The sequence below is a fragment of the Watersipora subatra genome, chromosome 6 (assembly GCF_963576615.1).
Source record: "Watersipora subatra chromosome 6, tzWatSuba1.1, whole genome shotgun sequence".
NCBI classification, from domain to species: Eukaryota; Metazoa; Bryozoa; class Gymnolaemata; order Cheilostomatida; family Watersiporidae; genus Watersipora; species Watersipora subatra.
The window spans coordinates 17,320,533-17,340,816 of NC_088713.1; positions in this window are offsets into that span (position 1 = coordinate 17,320,533).

The following is a 20,284-nucleotide window of genomic DNA, read 5'->3' on the forward strand; positions in this document are numbered from 1 at the left end:
GAATGACCACCAATTTTCCAGATTTGCTACAATCAGTGCTATTATCTATCACTATATTAATAACCTTGGCTTTTCAGGTTTGTTACAAGCATTGTTATTATCCATTATTGTAATGACCATCTTCAAACTTCCGTCGCTAGTTGGTTCACAAGGCTACCTTAAAGAACTGTTTTAAAAAGTTCCAGCTTTTCAACCTCTTACCTACACACATCATCAGAATAACCTTACTTTACAGTAAGTTCATATCTTCCTAATGTTATCACATATGTTTAGGGCATGTTTATCAAGTAATTCACCCAGTCTTCACACTGTATCCACACTTTAATTCACGCTTTAGCAACGTTTCCTAATCAATGTATTAAAATGGGCTTGACTGTTTTATTCTAAGACGCAATATCTATCTATCTTTGAAATCTCGGATTTTTTTAATTTGGCATCTACTTATATCGCACCCTTAAATATTTTTACAAACATTTTGAGAAATACTCTTTGCATCATTCAGCTATTTGTTGTGTCAATTGTAAACAAACCTATATTACGTTTATAGCGCATGCATGTCCAATTCCACCCAACCTTTAGCCCAAACTATGCAGCGCAGCATGCAGTTTCAGTCGGCCTCGTTTTTCAGTGATGTGTCAGAATCTACCACTCATTCGCAGCTCGAGCCCACCCCATAACAATAATGTAACGTTCCCTAAGGAAAGGACAGGTCATACACAGGCTAGTGGTAGCAAATGAAGGATTGGACTGGTAACAAGAGACAGTAAATTGTATTCTACCCCACTAGCATTCCTTGCTACCCGTGAACAATATGATTTGTCTATACCAACTATGTATGGAAGCCTCTATCACAGGTCATCTCATGAAAACAAAGCTGAATCTGAACTTGAGCATTATGCCATTCCTAACTTAGAGGTCTAAATTTAACAAACCACCAGTACCTACCTTTACCGGGATTGTATATGATATGGCGGGTTTAAATCGGTTTGGCATATGCTTGCGGCTCAAGAACTATTTCTGATCAAGAGCAAGCCTGAGAATTAAAGCACTGTTTAGAAGATAATGATTAAGATTGTATTGAGTCTTTCAATAGTGCTCACTCTACAGTCTACACATTAATGTAGAAACCCTTTGTTAACCTCTACTGTAGTATGGGTCTAAACGTTAAGGAGGTGTATTCCAAATTAGGCTTTCTTATGCCTGTTTGCGAAAAAGGGTATACATATTTTTGTAAAATTTGTTAACCAGGTGATGATCTTTCACAAACAGTTGGAATAAATCAAGGACATCAACAGCATCAACATCCGTCAGATAGAAAAATTGTGTAGACTGATTCTTGCATCTTTCACTTGGCAATGGATGAAAAAATCTGCATTTAAATTTGAATCATTTTTTGCATTCATACATTTTTGGAGGATTAAAGCACCACAGCTCTCAGACTGAAATGGTCTTTTGCTCTTGATTCATGTGGTTCTTCAGCAACTAAGCCCAAAAAAAGCCGGCCAAGCCCAAAATGCTGGGTATGCAAGTGAGACAGTGAAAAGGGAGTAGTCACATGTACAGCAGTTCACCTGCTACCTAAACTTGGATAGCAACCACGCCAAGAATAACTGTTAAATGTTTGGAAATCTTTCAACTGATGAGAGTACAAACCTCTGACAGAGAATTATGCTTTGTTCTGTTGCCTCACTAGCATGCTAAAAACAAATGCAGAGTTGGCAAATTTCTAAGATGGGAGTTTAATAATCACCATGCACACCTCTGTGGAAAAACTAGAATACCGGCTTCAGACAGTTTTCAACCACATCTTTATCAAGATGAGGTGCCGGCTGTTAAGAGCAACCACTGCCTGGCTGGCTAACCCATTATACGCATCCAAAATGTCCAGCTGTACATCAACTCAAAGTTTTTGACTGTTTTCTATGACAGCGGCTCTAATGCCTCATTGATTACTTCTGCAGCGGCCAAAGGCATTCATATTCAGAAGGTCTGCTCTCTCAAACTTGACTCGACAACTACATGCATTATTGAAAGGCAGCGTACAATCTATGGCTATGTGGTCATTTTTCATTCTACTACATGTTTGCTCACTACATATTTTGCCCACGTGCCTAATAAAATTTTGGGGAGGACAAATAAGCTGGATGTGGAGATGCTGGGGGTGTTAGCATACTGGTCATGGGTGAGGGTGAGTGTGTGAATCTTCTTCTTAGTCGTGATTACACTGGGTTACTTCCTAGAAAGGAGTTGGTTAGGGTAGATAATAATGTGCCGATGTGTACAAAAAGTATATGCAGGACTCAGTATTGCTTGTCATCTAACTTTAATTAGTACTCAAGCATTAACCACTGCTTGCGATGTGCCCAAGCCCAACTACATTGAGCTTTTTTTCTCTCCATGTTCACTTCAACAAACTGCAAGAGTCAAATATTACTTAGTTCATTTTATGTCAAAGCAAGAGCCCCGAGTTGACCAACAGATGTGGCGTTTGCAGAGGCAGCAAGTGCCCTCTCACAGGAAACACATGTTCATTAAATACTAACATGATTTGCAGATGATTAGACAAAATCATCGGTATGATGTCCTCATTCAGTGTTTGAAACTTTTTTTCCTGGCTCAAAGAATGAAATGACCTTCCTGACAACTACAAGAGTACTCTTGGTATTTTTTAAATCATGAAATGGACCATATGGAGAAACTTACTATAGGCTGACGTCCACGCTGGGCAAATACAGGATATGGTTGATTGCAAGGTGGCATGGGCCTTTACAATGGAAAAGCTTGCAAATTGAAAATGACCTCTTTTCTACATTAGCCATCTAGTCATACAAAATACTTAATCTACATTGGCGCCTGCGTGTATTGTATTTAATTTGAGTGAAGTTGTACAGGCAGTGTGGCAAAATTCATTCCTAGCAAAGCGATCTGATACTTATATAAACACCTTTGTATGCGTTCTTTTTTGTTGGCATCAGAGACTTGCTACGGTAGCAGTGATTTGCAAGATGTCCAACTTCATAGATATTGGACAGGCTGGGCCGCATTGTAATCGTTATCTATTGTGAAATGAGAAGAATCCATAACCACTTATTCATATTAATCCCAGACCAAATATGAGGAGTAGACCAGCTGCTACAGTTGGTCCAGAGGCAATCTACAAAACAGCAGGAATGGTAGACAATCAACATACTGATATATTAAATCTGCTAAAACAATTCAACTATGTTGATGATACTTTTCACCATATTGACTAAAAGGAAGAAGCCTTTGACTTGGCCAAGGACCCGACTTGTGTACTTAGCTTTCCAGGTTTCCCTCTCAACCACTGGCTTTTTAGTGGACAGTTCTTCCAGCATATTTAGGTGAAGAGCCGCTGTCATCATTAAATCCTAACTATTTATTGGAAACAATTTGCATATGAGATGTTCACATTGGTCAGACTAGAACTTTCAGCCAGACAAAAATTGTGCTGAACCTAATTAGTCTTTCGTTCAGGTACCATTTAACCTGCCTAGTACTCTAACTCTCCACAAAGCATTAGGACAATCTAGGAAGCTGTATGATCATTTACGACTCTACAGCAATTTTGCACTCTGAGCAAAGATTCTTCTCCGGAAAACTAAATTTCTAATCTTGTTTCTGAAACCAAGATTCTGAATCCAGGTTAGGACACTATTTACCAAGTGTTCTGGCAAAATCTGGGCATGATACATGTTTGAGCTATTCCAGATTACTCTGTAGGAGTCTGATGGAAACCTGGCTCTACCCAATGCTAAAGGAGACTCGAATCTCATAATTCAATCTGATGGGAGCAGCTAGGCTTATGGGCTTGAGGCCTACAACAGGAAGATACTTAGTAACAGTCAGTATTAGTGCAGTCTCATAACGGCAACATGCAAAGTCTCTTATTTAAAACTGACTCCTCAGGTAGAGCTCTGTGGAATTGTTTTACCAAAAAATGAGAAAAGGATTATTGAATCTGAGGTTTTTTTTAATTTCTAGAAAGTGTATTGGCTGTTGGACACTGTTTATCACAACATTTTGTGATCCATCAACAAAACTTCATTACAATTCAAAATTTTTAAGTAAGTTAAAATCGCCAAGATCTAAGTTTTTGACTCTTTTGATAACTGGCACCTGGTCAAGAATAAGTAAGATGCTGTGACCTGACTCACCAGAGGGAAGCGACCTGCTGAGCTCGATCATAATTCTGAGTGTATATAAAATGACACACCCAATGTGTAAATGAGGTGAACTGTTTTGCCACCATCACTGTACAAGACCAAAAAACTCACTACACTTGCCACTCTAGCTTCAAGTCTGTCCACCACGCCACTTGGAATTATGCTAGAGTTTTCAGTATACTCAGGAATTGTTCGTTCAAGGCTGACAGAACCAAGTTGATCACACCTCAAATTAATTGTTCACTCCGCAAGAGACATCTCATTAGGGAAGCTCAAAGTTCTACCATTAATTATTGTCCTGAGAAAGATGGTGATACTAAATAATAAAATAAAAGTGAACTTCTGAGAATGTGCACGGCATACTATTTATAGAAAAAACATCCAAGGGCTGAACTTTGCAAGAGAAAAAATTTTGCACATCGAACCAGCATTTTTCTATGACACAGAGTCCTTTCTCATGGCTTGTTAAAGGTTTACCAACATTAGATGACGTTGGTAAATGATCGTTTATGGTTGGATGGCCTTGAAGAATCATTTCTTATTCCAGTTTACAGCTCATTTGAGCAGACCCAAAACTAATCTCAAAGTGGAGGGGCCTGAGCTAAGAGATCATTTACAACTTGAGTGCAAACAATGATACAACAGGAATTATAGCCCGGCTGACTGCCTCTGGCGTCAGGTGTAGTTGAACCAAGTGTCAAGGCTGCTAGTTGAGCAATTCGGATTGCGACCAATGATCACAGGCTGAGATCTAAAGAGTTCTTAACTTTGTGATCTGATATTGTCAGCATACTGAGCAATAGGTCTTATACATGTAAAACTTTGTCTCCTAGTGTATCCATGATAAAGGTCTTGACCCTAATTATCCAACTCATTGGAGACCCTTCATAGCCAATCTTGACGACTGGTGCCAAACCAGAAGTACTAAGTCCTGACTGTGTCTACTGGATAAAATCTTTAATGAATTCCAGGCTTGGTGTTAAGAACAATATCCTCCAATCATGGTAAGACAAGGTACACAATCAGAACATTTTATTGTGAAACATCAAACTAGGTGACATTGTGGCAGTTGCTGACTCAAACACGTTGTGGGGCAAATACTTCATAGCCCAACTATCAAAAGTATTTCTGGCCAAAATGGTGATACGCTCAAACTAGATATAAGGTAAGAAAACTTCAGAGTTTGAAAAGAAGTCCATCAGTACACGGGTGCCAGAAAAGTACTAATTTTTTAAAGGGGGCAAAAACTACAATGTAGCTCTGTTAGGCCTGTTTGATGAGTTCCTTGGTGCATGAAAGCAAGCTGAAAAATAATTTTATGGTAGTGCATCCTTATAAGTTTTAGTAAAATAGTCTAAAGTTCCACATATCCACCAATTTGATTGTGTCTTCTTATTTGCACTCTCTTCTAACATATATTGTCAATCTTATACTGGTATGCTATCTTAACAACAAGCTGTCCTTTTCAAGACTCCAAAAATAGTGTTAAATCTGAAATGAATGCATCACTGATAGCTATTTTAAGTTGGGTAATCATAATTCTGTCATATTTATTATCAAATGTTTTCAGAAAGTTTTTGAAGTTCTGTCAAATTCATCTCTCCGGTGTTTCAGATTTGCTACAATCAGTGATACTGTCCATCATTATACTAACAACTTTAGCTTTTAGGTTCATTACAACCATTTCTAGTTTCAATAATCATAATGACCCTAGCTTTCAACTCTTGTCACTAGTTAGTTGGCCAGGCCATTTAAAAAAACTGTCTTGAAGTGTGAAAGTTTTTTAACATTTTTTTACACACATCATAAAGAAATTCTGGTTTTAAAGTAAGTTCATATTTTTCTAATTTTACTGTGCGTGTTTTGGGGTATGTTCATCGTGTAACTTTGCATTTTTATCAGAGTCATTTTAGACAGTTTTTAAGATGTACTTAACTGTTTCATTCCCAAATGCAATCTTTGCTGACCAATTGATCCACACATACAAGAGCTAGTTTTTGTTAGACTTTACCTAGTATAACTGAGACATATAATTATAGTGTTCGTAGTGTCTGCAGGATATCTCTTAACAATTGCAAGTTTTAATACCATACCTTATGTTCAATTCTATGGAAGCATATGCTTGTTTTCTACTAAACGCCTTGTATACTTTGTCAATGTTTGTGTAAATCATTTTTGTTTGTACGCATGGTTGTTGTGGTTTGCTGGACACAGGGCATAGCTAAGCAACTTAAACAAATTAGCAGAGAAAAGCATATATACGTTTTTTGCCATCCATATGTCCCACCCAAATAGTCGCACAACCATGCTTACAAAAACACGCATGCACAAACATTGATCTCAACTTTGATCCGTTTCAAAATGTGGTATGATTGCTATGGTTCCTCACCAAATAATTGTACCACATTACATAATACCTATTCGGTATTATATAATGAGTATATAGTGCTATTGTTTCTACACTAATTACATGAAACTCGTAGATACATTTAAAATTAGTAAAGTATAAAATATACATAGCACAGAAAGAAAAGACCAAAAGCAACAGTCAGTGGTATTGTAATTATTAATAAAACCCAACTGAAGGATAGAGACAAGCTAGGATATATGAAGTATTTAAAACCACAAAAAAACGTGCTGTATTCCTGCAAGCCATTAAACACAGGGTGAAACATGATGCTGTCCAACCTAGAAGATTTAGTTTTTTATGACTATCGTGTTGTCTTTCTGTTGCATGTTTTTAAATCCCAACAATGCATTACAAAAATGTCAAAATATATTTAACCAATATATCTTTACAAGATGAAGATTTCTAAAGTTTTAAATACATAAGATGCTTTCTTATGACATATTGAAAATGGAGAAAGTTTAAAAAATATTAAAAAGTTCACTATATTTCACACAACATACAAGTAGTAAAACTTTTTACTTATTCAAGCATATCTTTTGTTATAATGAAAAGTAAGGCTTTTTATATGACCAATCTTGAAGTGGTAAAATATTTTCTCATACCGTCTGTTCATTTCATATTTGTAATTTTTTGTTGAACTGTAGTAGAAGTTTTGTCATTTTAAACAAATGTTTGGTTGTGGCATTTAGTCATAACAGATGAAGTGCAATTATGTTTGCTGACATAACACAGGCTAGTATGCAATTATAAAAATAAAAATATTCAACTTTATCAGATAATTATATTATTTAACTTTGTATATTGATCACTGTGTTCAATCATTGTCAGTCAAAACAATCAGCTAATAAAAATAACATGTTTCGATTATTGTACTCAGTTTACAAAATATTGCAAAATACAACTTCAAGGAAGAGAACAACTACCAAACAATAATAGGTAATTGAAACAATTCGTACACGTACAAAAGATTAATCTTTTGATTAAGTTGAGTTCATCAAAACTGAAGGATCTGAGTGAAGGAGTAAGTCTAAACAAAGTAAATGAATTAGATCATATTATCTAACATTTAGCGATGTTCATAATAATAGGAATTACTGGTAGTTTCATAACAATCTTTTTCTAGTATGGCAGAAAAAGTCTCTTTCCTTGTAACCTCAAACCCTACATATTATACATATTTGAAAAGCAAGTTTTCTAGACACTCTGTCTACTACTAAAGGTCCACTCTAGTTGTAAAACCTGTTTAATATGAAGCCATTATATCCTATCAGGTCAGTCTAGGCTTATGATGTCATATCAAATACTAGTATGCTAAAATACTCTTAAGTAGCTTAAAAATACCACTAAATAACCTTTATAGAACTATTTTTCAAAATTATGTCAAATTAGGTTGCATTTTTCATGAATAAAAAAAATTGTTTTGTAGTTTTGTGCCTTGTTTAAGCCGAAATTCATAAATTGTGTTCAAATTTAAGTCACAAAGCAAATACCAGCTAGTTTGACATAATCTTCTTATAAAGTAAGTTCTTAGCTTTTCATTGATGAGAATATTGCCACAAATCACATAATACCGACAGATCATAATATGAATTACCAGCATGAAATGTTTACACGATCAAAGAAGAATATTTGGGTTTACCACCTGTTATTATGTAAATCAACAATATAATCAAATGAAAGATTGGACAACAAGCTGTAACGTAATAACAAATTAACCAAATAGCTTGTACAGAACTTGAATATGTAAGTTACTGGTTTTAGTTACTCTTTGTTTCTCAAAATAGTAAGCTACTTATTTGATATCTGTTTTATTTCAGTTGTTTAAATATTGTGAATATAGGAGTTATTAATTTTATTTACTCTTTTTATAAGCAATAGTTTTTTTTATATTATATCAGCAAAACAACTTTGTTTCTTTGCAGAAATGTGACTCGGGAATCGCTAGATGAATTTGCAGGGTAAACCATGAACGCCTCTGGCAGTTTATTAACGTACATTATGTATCAATGTTCCTGTACATAACATACGTTATCAACGTATGTCATGTACAGGAAACAATGCTACTGCATTTTTGGTGTAACCACCTCGGTCAGCGTAATATGCGTGCTTGCAAATGTTCTGCATTTGTATCTACTCAGCACTACTAAAACGCTGCGCCAAGAAAACAAACGAAACTATTTCTTGCTGCTACTCAACTTAACACTAGCAGATATAGTTGCTAGTTGTGCATATACAGCAATGTACAGTCCACAACCATCTAGTTTGTTGCAAAAACACTACCATACTGCTAGCACTTTTATACAAGGAGTAGCATTGACTGCTGCATGTGGTCGCTATAGTTTGCTTGCTTTAGCGAGTTATGAACGATACTATGCAGTTTGCAAGCCTTTTCAGTATAAAAATAGTTTTGTTCTGAATCACTTTGGTAAAGTTGTAGTGGTCATCTGGTTTATGCATGTTTGTTCTTCAATGATTATGTCAGTTGTTTTTGAAGATCTATCGTGTTTTATGAATGGTCAGCTTTGTCTAGATATTCCTGATGTTCAAGGAATTATGTTTGTAGTTTTGTCCACCTTACATGTAGTGGTACCACTAGTGGTAACTACAATATGGCTCACTGCAGTATTTCAAGAGATTGAGAAAATGAAAAAAAGATCTTTGCAAGAAGATGATAAAGTTTTGATAACGACCTCACACTATATCACTGGTACTAATTGCCGTGTTTTATGCTACTGCTGTTTCTCTTTTGGTGTACCTAGCCATATATTTCTTTGCTTCTCCCGAACAAGAAACTTTATTGTACGTGAGGTTATAGTTTACCGCTGCCTTACAAACACTCTGTGGAGTAGCTAATATTGTTTTCTATGCTTATTTAAACCCTGAATATCTACTGAAAGTTAAGGGTCTGATGAAATGCATCTGTACTTCAAAGGTACATCCAGTTGAACAGACATCGTAATCAGAGCGTTCTTTATAGCTCCCCTGAAGTATAACTGTGCTTTTGTGTTCCAAATAAAATTTTTGTGTTTTTATGTTGTTAAAAACAATAGGCCGCTGAATAGTAGTAAAATATAAACCACTTTGACAGACATTTGTCAGCAAAATATAGAAAGTAAATGTGAAAGATTGTGTGAAATTGTAGTTTGATATGTTTATCATTTGTTTTTGGATTATTTTATCTCAGATGCATCAGATACTTTTTAATTATTTGATGTTGTCAGTTTATATTAGTCTGGTTTGTAATAATAAAATCTCATACACTTTTTGCAACCTCTGATTCATTCTTATTGCAAACCCACCATTGTGTTTTCTGTAAAAGCGTGAACTCAAAAATTACATTGTCCCGTCTTGCTTGATTCACTTGTTTAGTAGTTGAGCCTTTTAAATCAACTTAATCGAAATTATGAAATACTTTTGAATAAAAATATTTTACACTTAGGCAAACTACAGTCCCACATTTCTAAATTTAAATAAAATGCAGCATATGTTTTCATTATGGCGCAATCGATCAAATAACAATCAAAATATTGTGTTTGATAAGCTCTATGTGCATACAAGCAGTGTTTATTATCTATAGCCACGAGATAGTAGATGCACTACTTTGTGTGTATTCCTTAAAACTAAGTGTTACAAACATACCCATTTTTGACAACGAGAACCCTTGTTTTTTTGTTAGGTAAGATAAATCGACTTTTTTTACAAGATAGTAGACAACCCTTTACTAGGTATTTTTACACTCAATAGTGCACAGTTTTTAGCTATTCTCATAAAATACTGTAATTAACACTTAGCTGTGGTAATTTGCTACCACAAGCATATTGAGCCTTTTGCTTATATGATAGGGTAAAACGATAGCTCTAGTTAAAATGACAGCTGATTAACCAGATGCCAATATAAAAGGTAAACTTTCAGCTCACTGCACTTGCAAAATATTTAACACTACACTGAAGTCAGATGTTGCTGGTTAGTTTGTGTTTCTGGGAAACATCTGTAAATCTCTGTAAAAGTTTACTTTCATAAGAACACTGCTATGATCCCTTAACTTCTACAAAAGTTTCCTTGTCAGTTCCTGCTGGCTGACTAAAATTTGTATGTAGAGTAGCAACTTTGTCAGGGCTCTATGATTTTCTCTCTGTATTAATAAACCTAATTTCTTAGTTTTTTTAAAATAAAAACAGTTTTCTTCAAGCATAATTATTGTTAATAGGAAACAAATTATGTTTTAATTTGAAAGCACTCATAACCAAAAAAAGGTTTCTGAAACACTACATATCTATGTAGATATTAAAGTATAAAAGTAATTTATGAGCTAATCCATGTAATGCATGTAAACCTTATGTACAGTTTAATGTATCTAATGTCTCTCCAAGAACTTTGCAAAAAAAAAACAGATTTGTAGTGTTTTTAAGTAAGTATTAATTTCCTATTGACATTTTTATTCTGTAAGCAACTTTTGATGAGAAAATCCATGTTTTTTTCAAATCGAGATCTCTGAATCATGCATACATGTTAAGATGCAAGTAAAATGTGTTGATCAAGAATATTGTTGTTACAAATGCTTAAAGTTTAATTTCTGATAGTTCTGGTAAAAAATGTAAACTTCAATAGTAAAAGTTATTTAATTACAAACCATTTATATCTAACTGCTAGTAGCAGTAGGTTTGGTTGATCAACTGCATATAAAATTGTTTGAGTGATTTCTCATAGTTGAAGCAAAATTTTAATTCCCCACGAATAAACAAAATTGCCTCGATTAATTGCAAATCTTATACAAATGTTGGAACAAAAATCTCCAAATTAGAATGTTAAAATAATCATTGTGAACAATCTTTGGTTTATCACAATTTATATCTAATAGTGCATTCTCAAACTTTGTAAGTTCAGAAGACTTTGCTATGGATTTATTCACCAAGTTTCTCATGCTAAACGTAATGGATGAATAAGTTTATTTGTTTTAGGTACATGTAGATGTAAGTATCTGATGGAATAACAACTGGGTTAAACAGGTAGTTTTGTAATGGTTTCTGTTTGTAAAATCTGACTGACTTGTAACTACTGTTTGGGTAATATATGACATAGGCAGACTTTATTCCTGTGATGGTTATTTGAATCTAGGGCAAGTTTTGGTTAACCAAAAGTTTGCTATATCATAATGTTAAATACATTATATCAGGTGTACATGAGGTGTGTATAAAGTTTTACATATTAACACACTATTTTCATTATTTCTTGTAATGTAACTAAATGTGAACAATATACTAGATAAAATCAGTTTTAAAGATTAAACATGAAAAATGTAAATAATGCAGTTAGCCGAAAATCGGTTGCACACAAAACTTATAGGTCATTGAACTCTATTCAAATTAAGCAAGTTGTATCTCTTTAACTTGTAATGAAAATATACATATAAATTTTGATATACACAAACACTTTACTTAAGCGCTGTCTTGATTATACTTAATGAAACAGAATTTAGTCATAATGAAACTACCTTATGAAATCTTCAGAACTCAACAATTTCTAGAATTTTGAGACAGCAAAGATTAGGAAGATCAATAAAAGAGTATTTTTTAGAGGTACGATCAACATAATGGCTTGACTCTCTGACTCAATTGATTGCACCTTTGTCATGGCTAATGTTTTTTTTCAACTTGTAGTTAATGCATTGCTGATGTATTGTTTTAAAATCTAAATGCTAGTCTACATGAAAAGGGTAAAACGGATGAATTGTTCATTCACTGAAACCATTAATTATATTTATAAAGATTTTGATTTGGTTTAACTAATTTTCTCCGCAAACTAGTTTTGATCATGATTTACTCTAAAGACGATGGCAACTATTTTTCATGCAAACTAATATTTATGTGATAAAAATACTCCTATTTTGAAACACATGCAAAAGTCATTAGTGAAATTACACTGGTCATAAGCAAAGTAAGTTCACCAGAGATATTACCCATTAAAACAAATTAAGGCATGGCCAAGTCAGGCCAGTTATACACAACTTCACTTATGAACTTAGAAATAGTCTGCCTATTTATACAGTACATATTTTTTATTATTGATATTAGCAATATATTAGCAAAATATTAACTGTTTTTGATAGACAATAGCAAAACAAAACATGGTTTGTTTATGACAAATGATATCGACACATAGCATATTGTTTATTTATCATAAATTATAGTGGTGAATAACATATTGTTTGTTTTATTATGAACTATGGCACGGCACATCTTATTTTTGGGTCATCATAAACTATAGTAGCTTAGAGCATTGTATTTGTTTATAATAAACTCTAGTAGCATACAAGCGTGTCATTTATCATATTTTATACAATATTTGCTGGTACCGATGAAATAAATGCAGGTTTTCGTCGAGGCCACTTTTATAAACAGTTTGTAATCCCCTTCAACATCATCTATGTAAAACTCTGAGTAATTGGCATTCCTTAATTCATCATCATGTGCTTCTATAAAAAAACACAGAACCTTTTGTTTTTCTGCGTCAGATGATAAAATGAGTACTGAACATGCACTTAACCTTGGTTTTTTTTGAGTCAGATGATAAATTGAGTACTGAACATGCACTTAACTTTGGGCTTTTCTGATTCAGATAATAAATTGAGTACTAAACAAACTGTAAAAATAAAGTACCAAAAAATTCATACACATGATTCAGTCATTTACTTTCTCAGCGTATACAATGACTAGTACGTTCTTTGTTAGGTTTTTGCTAATAAAACAAATTTAAATAAATTTTCAAAATATAATTGTTGGTATGGGTTTACAACGAACATAAAAAATTAGTTCTTTGCAAACAAAATGTAACTGAACAATAGGAGACACATTTTCTGTTCTTTCCTATCTATTTTAATTAATCAATGTCTTAACATAATTATCCTAGTATTCTTAAAGTTGTTTGCTGTTTTATTATGAAGTAAACTAAAAAATTGTAATATTTAATGACTTTGGAAGTGCAGACACTGAGCGGTAAGTTTCGGTATTTTTAAATGCATTTTTACACATTAGTGGCATACAAATCATTCGGTGATTTTATTTAGTTAATGTTACCAAACTGAGTCACCATAACAAAAAACTGTATTTTAAGCTTATTGGAAGAGAAGATAATATTTGACATTTTTTGTAAGAATTATCATTAAAATACTAATTGGAATTTACCACCAGTTGGATAAAAACAACATAAATTAACTGCCGTTTGAGAAAAATAAGCATGGAGCAAAGGTCAACTTGTTTTTGATCATGTTACAGTTGTAACCTATCCTGTATTCAGATTTGAGATATCTAAGTTAGTGAACAATCTCTTTCCATATTCCATCCTCAAACATTGCGCTCATACTAATGCACACAAAACATCTACATATGAACTATGCTGTTAGACTCTCAGCTATACAGTTTAAACAGGTTTCCAGTGTGTGTCATACCTTGATACATCATGAGTGTAAAGTCGGTAGAGCTGTAGTTTTCAGGTACCATACAGCAAGCCTACGAGAGCAAAGCTTCAAATCAGCGGGTATGTCTGACAACTACATGAGTGATAATAAATTAGACTCCTTATGGTTAGTCGAATGGAATATGTCTGATGTTATACTGAAATCAATACAGTGTTGATATTTGGTTGACTTGAAGCAGCTTGATGAAAACACTAAGAAACCAAATTAGGGTTGTTCCCTGCTAATTTAACAGTGCTTACACATGTATCAATAACGTGACTCATATTATAATCATAGAACTTGGCTGCTGCACTTACAGTGTTTACTGACAAAACTGCATGTAAATAAACACGCTTTTTTTCTTGTATTCTATAATATTTTGTTATTTATAGAGTGTCCGAGCATCTAGTGCCCATCCATTTTACCACCAATAACTTAATGATCAAAGCATTTACTAACCTGTTTAGAGAAGCCGATATCTATTTTTTTATAAAAGTAAAAAGTCTAACACTATTATATCTATAATTGTACTTGCAGAGTTTTACTTCATGCTTATTTTAGTTGTATAAGATTAATAGTAGAACCTAATTTGATAGATTTACTGTAAATATAGATGAAATTATAAGATATCACATGTACCAGACAATAATAAAATACAGTATATTATTTTAAGTTTCATTTAGGAATAGTATTAGTAATTTGTTACTAAATGAGTTGTTGTTACAATTAACATGTTAATAAAAATACATACTTGTCATTAACAATAATCTGCTTTTACCAAATATTTTTATTAGCTATTTTAATGTTTCTAATCACTGCCATAGGTATTAAATGCTTGTCGCTTTTAAAAGATATTGATAGTTAGTTTAAATTACTATAAAATCATAATATTCTAAAATAAAACAGAAAATGAGTCGACACTATAAAAATTCATGCTACATATAATAAATCATGTTTGTAAAATCCAAATATAAATATGTTTGTAAAATCCAAATCCACGGGTTTGTTTAATCCTTTTTTTCATGTAGACCTTTTTAGAAGTAGATTAATTTGTGACCACATATAAAGCAGAATTAAAACGCAGAGAAACATGAACCTTCAGAGGGTTAACCCATGAACCTACACTGTTGGAAAGGAAAAGCTTTCTGAAGAATGAAAAAAAGTCCTTACATTTATGACAGCAAAATTTAAAGTTATTAGCTTTTATTAAAAAGTTTTAAACATAATATTGGCTAGTTACTGTGAGTTTGGTAATGTGATTCATGATTAATTTGTCTAAAGTAAATTAAACTAATTTAGTTATATTCATTTAATAAAAACTGTTTTCCCTCAGTTTAATACCGATAAATCCTTAAACAAGAAACACAAATTACATTTATTGTAATTTTTATTCATTTCAATAAATCAGAGGTTATCAAATCATTGAAAGCTGTGTTAGTCATTTTTTTTGAAACAATTTCCTTGTAAGTAAGAAGTTTTTTGAAAGGAAAAAAATTATAATATTATCTTTCGCAACATGTTTCAGCTTTTTATTATATTTGAAAGTTATTTACCTTTGCTGTCATACACAAATATGTTGTTGTTCTTCCACAACATCAATCACATTTCCTGTTACAGCGTATTTCTGTGTATTTTGTGCATCTGCTGTAAAATACAGAGTGACAGTAAATTTTACCTTAACAAATAAATAATTTCTTTCCATGGTTGGTGCTGACTGTACTACTCGGGGTGATGATGAAATATTCACACTCATATGATAACCGTTTATATATTTTTAAAATTTGATATGGCAAATGGGGTGATCGAAATATTATGTTTAAGTTGGAAAATGCAATATTAACAATACATTAGTTTGATTAGAGTTGATCAGCCATTTCTGAAAAAAAACATTAAGGCAGCCCATTAAGTACATGTAGTTCCCATTTGCTTTAGAAATAAATATTCATGAACATATCAGACTAATTCTAGAGAAATTAATAACATTAGCTAGTAACAATATATAGTAGTATTAAATATTTCGTATTAAAATATTACACAAAACTGGTACCCGACCTGGTCACATTAAATAACTATTAGCAGTTAATTCAGCATTGCTTGAGAATTATAGAGTTTTCAATATAATTATTACGCTGCTCAATGAACGTATTGTTCAGGTAAATTGTCCTTATTACGTTGTAATGTTCTTTCTCAAGTTTCTAATCAGATGTCGCACATCTTTAAGGAAAACTAACATTTTAAGATTGTCAAAAGAACTATGCCTTGCTTAGAGTGACAGTTGATAGAGTTTCATTAATCAAAAATAAATACAAAAGCTGTTGCAAACTTGAGACTCTTGCTATATATGTAGATAAATAGCAAGCTTGATAATCTTGCTATGTATACTAAGCTTTAGAGTCTTGAAGTTTTTAATGTCCTAGCCTATCGTAAATCTAGAGCACTGCAAAAGTTTGTTAAGCGTGCAAATAAAACACTGATATTAGTTAAACAAACCATTGTATTAAAACCCAGTAGATGTGTGGCTGATGTGGGTAGTAAAGCCTATAGTCGTGTGATCAAATCCGGTATGAGCTCATATTTCCCAACCTTCAATTGTGGCTTCGGACAAATTAACATGGCTCTTATCATAGCAAAATCTTGGACAAATGATATAAATTTCTACAACAATTATTCTTGTTAAATTTAAATTGTAGAAAAGCATTAAATTCATGATTGTCTGGATGTATTATAAATTGCCTATTAAATTATCTATTAAACCTAGTTTTATCTACATAAATGTAAATCCATTTTGTATAGATAACAAAATCCGAAATATTCCGGTACTTAGACATATGTTAGTAAAGTGCCGACCACTAAGTGTGCATATATAACATATAGGGGGCTTACTGTATATATATAATTTTTTTTAAATATTGAATCTATTGCACAAAATGCATATTGTAATACTTGAGTTGAGCTACTATTTGTTTACTGTTTGTTGCAAAATTATGATTCTTTATTTTGAAAAAATACACTTGTACAGTATTTAGAAAATTCATTGAAACTGAATGAGTGAAAATGCGTGAATACAGTAGATGTGATGAGTTATAGCAAAATCTACTACAAATATTTTAAGATGAAGTAAGACCCTGGACTCTATGTATTTAAACAGTACAATATGTTAGCTACTTCACCTCTATTATATAAAACCTTGTAGTGGGTTGACGTATTTTATCTGATGAGTGCTCCTTCAGAGCATGAAACTAGTAGTAATAAAAGTGTTTTAACCAGAAGATTTAAACTTTCAATTCTGTATATCTATAAATATATATATACAGCATATACATGTATATACATATATATATACATGTGTTTGTATATACATATATATGCATGTGTTTGTATATATATATATATATATATATATATATATATATATATATATATATATATATATATATATATATATATATATATATATATATATATATATATATATATATATATATGGTATGTGGCTTGCCCAAATACCAACAGCAATAAACTCAGGTGAGTTGCAGAAAAGCGCGCTATTGGGAACAGCTAAGATCTTGAGGCGAGTGCTCAAACTCCCAGGTCTCTGGTAGGAGACCCGAGTTAGAGCAGGATTTACTACCCATACGGGGTATCCGGGGTGAGGAAACAACTTATATATATATATATACATATATATATATATATATATATATATATATATATATATATATATATATATATATATATATATATATATATATATATATATATATATATATATATATATATATATATATATATATATATATATATATATATATATATATATATATATATATATATATATATATATATATATTAACCATTTGGCCTAAGAATGCCAAATGGTACCATCAAAGATATAAAAGAAGGGTACAAACACTTGGGGATTATGCAAATTAACATCAACCAGGAATCCGAGGTACGTCACAAAGCCATTACTGAATACAAGAAATGCCTTCGGCAGGTCTTTCAAAAAAACAAATTGTCGAAAGAATTTTTTTTTGTCTGAAATCATGGAAACAACGAGATTGAACAAGACTAAAAACTAATTTTCATAATAACGTTTTTGTCACAATAAAAATATACAATATAATATAACAGATTGAAATAATTGTGAGTTAAATAGGAAATTGTAGTATTAATGTGCAATAAAACAAATTTAAATAAATTACTAAGTTCCATAGTAATTTATTTAAATCTAAATATCTAAATGTTTTCAACAAATTAGAGATGATAAAACTAAGAATTTAAGAACAACTAAGTTTCAAGAACAAAATAGTTGGTCAGCCTAGGAGATAGCAATTCAGTGTGCAGACTTAAAAGTTTAGATTTAAAGCCCAGTGTGAGCTAAAGTTGCTGTTCCCCAACCCTTTGACCATAACGGGCACTTTCCTGGCCTCGCGTGGGGTGTGTCAGAATCCCTAGCGATCGGTTTTCAGGCCCTCGCATGGCTTTGATTACAAAAGTTGTTTCTAAGTAACAGCGTAAACTAATCTACTTAATTTTTGCACAAAATGTCAGACCAGAAAATTATTTTCCATTTGTAACACTTAAAAAATATCTCTACCTACTTCTATCGTTTTATTGTCAAATTTCCTTAGAGTGATAATGCAAAATATTCATTGGATTCCTCTGTTCGTAAGTCATTAATGATTTTGATGCAAATAAATAATTTTATTTCCTCTAATTATAATTTTCCAATATATTTTCTGTTATGAAACAATGCTGAACAAACGCTAACTGGATATGTTGCTAATGTAAATGTTGTTTACGAGTTTAAAAAAATGGTACAAATGTTTATAGTTGTAGCCCGAATACCGGTGAAATACTGTTTTTTTTAGTTTGATGACATTTGTTGTGAGTTGTTTAACTTCTTTACTAGTGTTTTACCAAATATTGCTGTATTATAAGCATGTTTACATATATTTAATGATAGTATAAAAACTTCTGATCATTAGACAGATTACCCAGGGTTACTGACAAGCATTGACAAAAACCAGCCAGAGTTTAAAGGGTTAAACTATCCTATAACTCACCACACAGACTAAAGTACATGTACATGTAATTAACATCAAGCAAAAACCTTGAGAATTATCTGTAAAAATATATGTTGTTGGTGCTGGTGTACATGCAAACAGTTCTGATTATTCATGAGTAATCTGTTCTGAATTAAAGTTCAGCAACTTTTCATGGTTCACAGCAAAATAAATACCAAAATGGTAAGAAACAAATTAATCTGCTCCACATGTTCTGTAAAAATATTTTTACTACAAAGGAAAGTTCAAGAATTGTACCTATACTAAACCTCACTAAAGGGATTTGGGATAAAACACTAAATAGTTGAAAGAACAGTTGAGATCAGCTTTGCAAAGGTAAATCTTTAGTATGTTTTCTATCAGTTTTTTAATTTGAATTTGATGAGAAGTGACTTTACTTAATAAATCTAAAAAAGTATTGTCAGAATTCAAAAACCAGCAAGAGCGTCTGTTTTGTATTTTTTACGTTACTAATAGATGATGTGGAAAAAAAAGAAAAAGTTGTCCCAAATGTCTATTAAAATTTTTATCATCTAAAAACAGGGCTGACAAGTCAAAGAGCTACTTATTTTGAAGCATAAGTCAAATTTTGTAAAGTTATGTTACTCCAATTCTATATCTTAAACATCTAATTGAGACATAACTTGAAAACTATACTCAAAAATGACCAAACCTGAGGTAATTCATAATACTTTCATTGCTGCGTCGCTGCTGAGTTGCTCAAAATAAAACATTAGTTTATGTTCCTAAAAGTTTGTATAAAGCTCTTTTAGTTTTAACAAATAAGTTTTTTATTGGTGACTCAAACATTTGATAGCGATCTTAATTCCTAATGCTTTTCTTTCATGAAAATTGCATTAAATTGTCTAATTTTCTATACTTACAAGTAATGATGACAAGGGTTATCTTTTTTAAATAGCGGTGAAGCTTTTCTTTATGCTTGATGAGAAAATACAGCACCTTCTATCTAAACCTGAATGCTGCCCTCTGATTTAAGTTGTGAACAAACTTCTTGTACACATATTATTATATCTCTTTCTAATGAAACATTTTTATTTCTCATTGAGTTTTTTAGTTGTGCTAACTAAAGTAGTTGCTTAATCCTAGTACATTGAAATTAGAGCAAACTGTGAAAACTGACTAGCAGAATAAAAGTATTATACGATGT